Genomic DNA, 8,360 nt, shown 5'->3' with positions numbered 1-8,360 from the left:
CAATGGCGCTTGGCTTCACCGCCCGGCCCAACAAGGGCGCTTGGCTTCACCGCCTGGCGTACAATGGCGCTTGGCTTCAACACCTGGCCGGCTTGGCTTCACTGCCTGGCCTAAAATGGCAGTTGGCTTCACAGCCCAACCCAACAATGGCGCTTGGCTTCACAGCCTGACCAGCTTGGCTTCATTGCCCGGCAAAACAATGGTGCTTGGCTTCACCACCTGGCTCGCTTGGCTTCACCACCCGGCACAACAATGGTGCTTGGCTTCACCACCTGGACCGCTTGGCTTCACTGCCCAGCCCAACAATGGTGCTTGGCTTCACCACCTGGCTCACTTGGCTTCATTGCCCGGCAAAACAATGGCGCTTGGCTTCACCTCCTGGTCCACTTGGCTTCACTTCCTGGCCCACTTGGCTTCACCGCCCAGTAAAACAATGGCGCTTGGCTTCATCGCCTTGCCCGCTTGGCTTCAATACTCGGCCCAAGAATGGTGTTTGGCTTCACCGCATGGCCCTCTTGGCTTCATCGCCCGGCAAAACAATGGCTCTTGGCTTAACCGCCTGGCCCAGTTGGCTTCATCACTCGGCAAAACAATGGCGCTTGGCTTCATCGCCTGGCCTGCTTGGCTTCATCGCCTGGCCTGCTTGGCTTCATCGCCCGGCACAACAATGGCGCTTCGCTTCATCGCTTGGCCCACTTGGCTTTGCCGCCTGGCCCAACAATAACGCTTAGGATTGTTAAATTGACTTTTTTTCTTTTTTTTTAGGTTTAAGGTTTTTTTTTCAGGTTCAAAGATTGGCTTTGCAGGTGAAGAACCTTTGATAATGATGAATGAGCGCGTCCTGTTTGAGTGCGGAAAATGACGCTTGGCTTCATCGCCTGGCCTACAATGGCGCTTGGCTTCACCGCGTGGCCTACAATGGTGCTTGGATTCACCGCCTGGCCTAAAATGGCGCTTGGCTTCAGAGCCCAACCAAACAATGGAGCTTGGCTTCACAGCCTGGCCTTCTTGGCTTTAGTGTCCAGCTTACAATGGCGCTTGGTTTCAACGCCAGGCTCACTTGGCTTCAACGCCCGGCAAAATAATGGTGCTTGGCTTCACAATCTGGCCCGCTTGCCTTTACCGCCCAGCACAACAATGGCGCTTGACTTCACCGCCTGGCCCGCTTGGCTTCACTGCCCGTCCCAACAATGGCGCTTGGCTTCACCGCCTGGCCCGCTTGGCTTCACTGCCCGGCCCAACAATGGCGCTTGGCTTCACCGCCTGGCCTGCTTGGCTTCATCGCCCAGCAAAAAAATGGCACTTGGCTTCATCGCCTGGCCCGCTTGGCTTCACTGCCCGGCCCAACAATGGCGCTTGGCTTCACCGCCTGGCCTAGAATGGAGCTTGGCTTCACTGCCTGGCCCGCTTGGTTTCACTGCCCGGCCCAACAATGGCGCTTGGCTTCACCGCCTGGCCCGCTTGGCTTCATTGCCCGGCCCAACAATGGCGCTTGGCTTCCCCGCCTGGCCCACTTGGCTTCATCGCTTAGCAAAACAATGGCGTTCGGCTTCATCTCTTGGCCCGCTTGGCTTCACTGCCTGGCCCAAATATGGCGCTTGGCTTCACCATCTGGCCCGCTTGGCTTCAATGCCCGGCCCAACAATGGTGCTTGGCTTCACTGCCCAGCAAAACAATGGCTCTTGGCTTCACCGCTTGGCCCGCTTGGCTTCATCGCCCAGCAAAACAATGGTGCTTTGCTTCATCACCTGGCCCACTTGGCTTCACTGCCCGGCCCAACAATGGCGCGTGACTTCACCGCCTGGCTCGCTTGGCTTCATCGCCCGGCAAAACAATGGCCCTTGGCTTCATCGCCGGGCCCGCTTGGCTTCATTGCCCTGCAAAACAATGGCGCTTGGCTTTATTGCCTGGCCCGCTTGGTTTCATCGCCTGGCCCGCTTGGCTTCACTGCCCGGGCCAACAATGGCGCTTGATTTCACCGCCTGTCCCACTTGGCTTCATCGTCCGGCCAAACAATGGCGCTTGGCTTCACCTCATGGCCCGCTTGGCTTTATCGCGCAGCAAAACAATGGCGCTTAGCTTCATCGACTGGCCCGCTTGGCTCCAATGCCCGGCCCAACAATGTCGCTTGGCTTCACCGCCTGGCCCGCTTGGCTTCATCGCCCGGTGAAACAATGGCGCTTGGCTTCACCGCCCGGCCCAACAATGGCGCTCGGCTTCACCGCCTGGCGTACAATGACGCTTGGCTTCACCGCCTGGCCTACAATGGCGCTTGGATTCAACACCTGGCCGGCATGGCTTCACTGCCTGGCCTAAAATGGCAGTTGGCTTCACAGCCCAACCCAACAATGGCGCTTGGCTTCACAGCCTGGCCAGCTTGGCTTCATTGCCCGGCAAAACAATGGTGCTTGGCTTCACCGCCTGGCCCGCTTGGCTTCACCGCCCGGCACAACAATGGTGCTTGGCTTCACCACCTGGACTGCTTGGCTTCACTGCCCAGCCCAGCAATGGCGCTTGGCTTCACCACCTGGCTCACTTGGCTTCACCGCCCAGCAAAACAATGGCTCTTAGCTTCATCGCCTGGCCCGCTTGGCTTCAATGCCCGGCCCAAGAATGGCGCTTTGCTTCACCGCCTGGCCCAATTGGCTTCATCGCCCGGCAAAACAATGGCGCTTGGCTTAACCGCCTGGCCCGGTTGGCTTCATCGCCCGGCAAAACAATGGCGCTTGGCTTCATCACCTGGCCCGCTTGACTTCATCGCCCGGCACAACAATAGCGCTTCGCTTCATCGCCTGGCCCGCTTGGCTTCGCCGCCTGGCCCAACAATAGCGCTTAGGATTGTTAAATTGACTTTTTTTCTTTTTTTTTTTAGGTTTAAGGTTTTTTTCAGGCTCAAAGACTGACTATGCAGGTAAAGAACCTTTGATAATGATGAATGAGCGCGTCCTGTTTGAGTGCTGAAAATGACGCTTGGCTTCACCGCCTGGCCTACAATGGCGCTTGGCTTCACCTCCTGGCCTACAATGATGCTTGGCTTCACCAACTGGCCCGCTTGGCTTCATCGCCCGGCAAAACAATGGCGCTTGGCTTCACTGACTGGCCCGCTTGGCTTCATCGCCCGGCCAAACAATGGCACTTGGCTTCACCGCCTTGCCCGCTTGGCTTCATCGCCTAGCAAAACAATGGCGTTCGGCTTCATCGTTTGGCCCGCTTGGCTTCACAGCCCGGCCCAACAATGGCGCTTGGCTTCACTGCTTGGCCAACAATGGCGCTTGGCTTCACCGCTTGGCCAACAATGGCGCTTGTCTTCACCATCTGGCCCGCTGGGCTTCACTGCCCGGCCCAACAATGGTGCTTGGGTTCACCGCCCAGCAAAACAATGGTGCTTGGCTTCATCGCCTGGCCCGCTTGACTTCATCGCCCGGCAAAACAATGGCGCTTGGCTTTACCACCTGGCCGCCTTGGCTTCACTGCCCGGCCCAAGAATGGTGCTTGGCTTTACCGCCTGGCCCGCTTGGCTTCATTGCCCAGCAAATCAATGACGCTTGGCTTCGCTGCCTGGGCAGCTTGGCTTCATCGCCCGGTAAAATAATGGCGCTTGGCTTCATCGCCTGGCCCGCTTGGCTTCATTGCCCGGCAAAACAATGGCGCTTGGCTTCACCCCCTGTCCCGCTTGGCTTCATCGCCCGGCCAAACAATGGCGCTTGGCTTCACCGCCTGGCCCGATTGGCTTCATCGCCCAGCTAAACAATGGCGCTTGGCTTCATCGCCTGGCCCGCTTGGCTTCACTGCCTGGCCCAACAATGGCGCTTGGCTTCACCGCCTGGCCCGCTTCGCTTCACTGCCCGGCCCAACAATGGCACTTGGCTTCACTGCCTGGCCTGCTTGGCTTCATCGCCCAGCAAAACAATGGCACTTGGCTTCATCGCCTGGCCCGCATGGCTTCACTGCCCGGCCCAACAATGGCGCTTGCCTTCACTGCCTGGCCTCAAATGGCGCTTGGCTTCACCAACTGGCCCGCTTGGCTTCATCGCCCGGCAAAACAATGGCGCTTGGCTTCACTGACTGGCTCGCTTGGCTTCATCGCCCGGCCAAACAATGGCACTTGGCTTCACCGCCTTGCCCGCTTGGCTTCATCGCCTAGCAAAACAATGGCGTTCGGCTTCATCGTTTGGCCCGCTTGGCTTCACTGCCCGGCCCAACAATGGCGCTTGGCTTCACTGCTTGGCCAACAATGGCGCTTGGCTTCACCGCTTGGCCAACAATGGCGCTTGGCTTCACCATCTGGCCCGCTGGGCTTCACTGCCCGGCCCAACAATGGTGCTTGGGTTCACCGCCCAGCAAAACAATGATGCTTGGCTTCATCGCCTGGCCCACTATGCTTCACTGCCGGGCCCAACAATGGCGCATGGCTTCACCCCCTGGCCCGCTTGGCTTCATCGCCCGGCAAAACAATGGCGCATGGCTTCACCTCCTGGCCAGCTTGGCTTCATCGCCCGGCAAAACGATGGCCCTTGGCTTCATCGCCGGGCCCGCTTGGCTTCATTGCCCTGCAAAACAATGGCCCTTGGCTTCATCGCCTGGCCCGCTTGGCTTCATCGCCTTGCCCGCTTGTCTTCATTGCCTCGCCCGCTTGGCTTCACTGCCCGGCCCAACAATGGCGCTTGGTTTCACCGCCTGGCCCGCTTGGCTTCATCGCCCAGCAAAACAATGGCGCTTGGCTTCATCGCCCAGCAAAACAATGGCGCTTGGCTTCATCGACTGGCCCGCTCGGCTTCACTGCCCGGCCCAACAATGGCGCTTGGCTTCACCGCCTGGCCCGCTTGGCTTCATTGCCCGGCAAAACAATGGCGCTTGGCTTCACCGCCCGGCCCAACAAGGGCGCTTGGCTTCACCGCCTGGCGTACAATGGCGCTTGGCTTCAACACCTGGCCGGCTTGGCTTCACTGCCTGGCCTAAAATGGCAGTTGGCTTCACAGCCCAACCCAACAATGGCGCTTGGCTTCACAGCCTGACCAGCTTGGCTTCATTGCCCGGCAAAACAATGGTTCTTGGCTTCACCACCTGGCTCGCTTGGCTTCACCACCCGGCACAACAATGGTGCTTGGCTTCACCACCTGGACCGCTTGGCTTCACTGCCCAGCCCAACAATGGTGCTTGGCTTCACCACCTGGCTCACTTGGCTTCATTGCCCGGCAAAACAATGGCGCTTGGCTTCACCTCCTGGTCCACTTGGCTTCACTTCCTGGCCCACTTGGCTTCACCGCCCAGTAAAACAATGGCGCTTGGCTTCATCGCCTTGCCCGCTTGGCTTCAATACTCGGCCCAAGAATGGTGTTTGGCTTCACCGCATGGCCCTCTTGGCTTCATCGCCCGGCAAAACAATGGCGCTTGGCTTAACCGCCTGGCCCAGTTGGCTTCATCACTCGGCAAAACAATGGCGCTTGGCTTCATCGCCTGGCCTGCTTGGCTTCATCGCCTGGCCTGCTTGGCTTCATCGCCCGGCACAACAATGGCGCTTCGCTTCATCGCTTGGCCCACTTGGCTTTGCCGCCTGGCCCAACAATAACGCTTAGGATTGTTAAATTGACTTTTTTTCTTTTTTTTTAGGTTTAAGGTTTTTTTTCAGGTTCAAAGATTGGCTTTGCAGGTGAAGAACCTTTGATAATGATGAATGAGCGCGTCCTGTTTGAGTGCGGAAAATGACGCTTGGCTTCATCGCCTGGCCTACAATGGCGCTTGGCTTCACCGCGTGGCCTACAATGGTGCTTGGATTCACCGCCTGGCCTAAAATGGCGCTTGGCTTCAGAGCCCAACCCAACAATGGAGCTTGGCTTCACAGCCTGGCCTTCTTGGCTTTAGTGTCCAGCTTACAATGGCGCTTGGTTTCAACGCCAGGCTCACTTGGCTTCAACGCCCGGCAAAATAATGGTGCTTGGCTTCACAATCTGGCCCGCTTGCCTTTACCGCCCAGCACAACACTGGCGCTTGACTTCACCGCCTGGCCCGCTTGGCTTCACTGCCCGTCCCAACAATGGCGCTTGGCTTCACCGCCTGGCCCGCTTGGCTTCACTGCCCGGCCCAACAATGGCGCTTGGCTTCACCGCCTGGCCTGCTTGGCTTCATCGCCCAGCAAAAAATTGGCACTTGGCTTCATCGCCTGGCCCGCTTGGCTTCACTGCCCGGCCCAACAATGGCGCTTGGCTTCACCGCCTGGCCTAGAATGGAGCTTGGCTTCACTGCCTGGCCCGCTTGGCTTCACTGCCCGGCCCAACAATGGCGCTTGGCTTCACCGCCTGGCCCGCTTGGCTTCATTGCCCGGCCCAACAATGGCGCTTGGCTTCCCCGCCTGGCCTACTTGGCTTCATCGCTTAGAAAAACAATGGCGTTCGGCTTCATCTCTTGGCCCGCTTGGCTTCACTGCCTGGCCCAAATATGGCGCTTGGCTTCACCATCTGGCCCGCTTGGCTTCACTGCCCGGCCCAACAATGGTGCTTGGCTTCACTGCCCAGCAAAACAATGGCTCTTGGCTTCACCGCTTGGCCCGCTTGGCTTCATCGCCCAGCAAAACAATGGTGCTTGGCTTCATCACCTGGCCCACTTGGCTTCACTGCCCGGCCCAACAATGGCGCGTGACTTCACCGCCTGGCTCGCTTGGCTTCATCGCCCGGCAAAACAATGGCCCTTGGCTTCATCGCCGGGCCCGCTTGGCTTCATTGCCCTGCAAAACAATGGCGCTTGGCTTTATTGCCTGGCCCGCTTGGTTTCATCGCCTGGCCCGCTTGGCTTCACTGCCCGGGCCAACAATGGCGCTTGATTTCACCGCCTGGCCCACTTGGCTTCATCGTCCGGCCAAACAATGGCGCTTGGCTTCACCTCATGGCCCGCTTGGCTTTATCGCGCAGCAAAACAATGGCGCTTAGCTTCATCGACTGGCCCGCTTGGCTCCAATGCCCGGCCCAACAATGTCGCTTGGCTTCACCGCCTGGCCCGCTTGGCTTCATCGCCCGGTAAAACAATGGCGCTTGGCTTCACCGCTCGGCCCAACAATGGCGCTCGGCTTCACCGCCTGGCGTACAATGACGCTTGGCTTCACCAGCTTGGCTTCACAGCCTGGCCAGCTTGGCTTCATTGCCCGGCAAAACAATGGTGCTTGGCTTCACCGCCTGGCCCGCTTGGCTTCACCGCCCGGCACAACAATGGTGCTTGGCTTCACCACCTGGACTGCTTGGCTTCACTGCCCAGCCCAGCAATGGCGCTTGGCTTCACCACCTGGCTCACTTGGCTTCATTGCCCGGCAAAACAATGGCGCTTGGCTTCACCGCCTGGCCCACTTGGCTTCACCGCCCAGCAAAACAATGGCTCTTAGCTTCATCGCCTGGCCCGCTTGGCTTCAATGCCCGGCCCAAGAATGGCGCTTTGCTTCACCGCCTGACCCAATTGGCTTCATCGCCCGGCAAAACAATGGCGCTTGGCTTAACCGCCTGGCCCGGTTGGCTTCATCGCCCGGCAAAACAATGGCGCTTGGCTTCATCACCTGGCCCGCTTGACTTCATCGCCCGGCACAACAATGGCGCTTCGCTTCATCGCTTGGCCCACTTGGCTTTGCCGCCTGGCCCAACAATAACGCTTAGGATTGTTAAATTGACTTTTTTTCTTTTTTTTTAGGTTTAAGGTTTTTTTTTCAGGTTCAAAGATTGGCTTTGCAGGTAAAGAACCTTTGATAATGATGAATGAGCGCGTCCTGTTTGAGTGCTGAAAATGACGCTTGGCTTCACCGCCTGGCCTACAATGGCGCTTGGCTTCACCTCCTGGCCTACAATGATGCTTGGCTTCACCACCTGGCCGGCTCGGCTTCACCGCCTGGCCTAAAATGGCGCTTGGCTTCGGAGCCCAACCCAACACTGGAGCTTGGCTTCACAGCCTGGCTTTCTTGGCTTTAGTGCCCACCTTACAACGTCGCTTGGTTTCACCGCCTGGCCCGCTTGGCTTCAACGCCCGGCTTACAATGGCGCTTGGCTTCACCACCTGGCCCGCTTGGCTTTACCGCTCAGCACAACAATGGCGCTTGGCTTCACCGCCTGGCCTGTTTTGCTTCACCACCCGGCCCAACAATGGCGCTCGGCTTCACCGCCTGGCCTGCTTGGCTTCAGTGCCTGGCTTACATTGGTGCTTTTCTTCACCGTCTGGCCCGCTTGGCTTCATTGCCTGGCTTACAATGGCGCTTGGCTTCACCACCTGGCCCGCTTGGCTTTACCGCCCAGCACAACAATGATGCTTAGCTTCACCGCCCGGCCTAAATATGACGCTTGGGTTCACCACCTGGCACAATAATGTCCCTTGGCTTCACCACTGAATTT

Source organism: Palaemon carinicauda, chromosome 16, assembly GCF_036898095.1.
Source record: "Palaemon carinicauda isolate YSFRI2023 chromosome 16, ASM3689809v2, whole genome shotgun sequence".
NCBI classification, from domain to species: domain Eukaryota; kingdom Metazoa; phylum Arthropoda; class Malacostraca; order Decapoda; family Palaemonidae; genus Palaemon; species Palaemon carinicauda.
The sequence above is the reverse complement of the archived record's forward strand: the minus strand, read 5'-3'. Positions refer to the sequence as shown.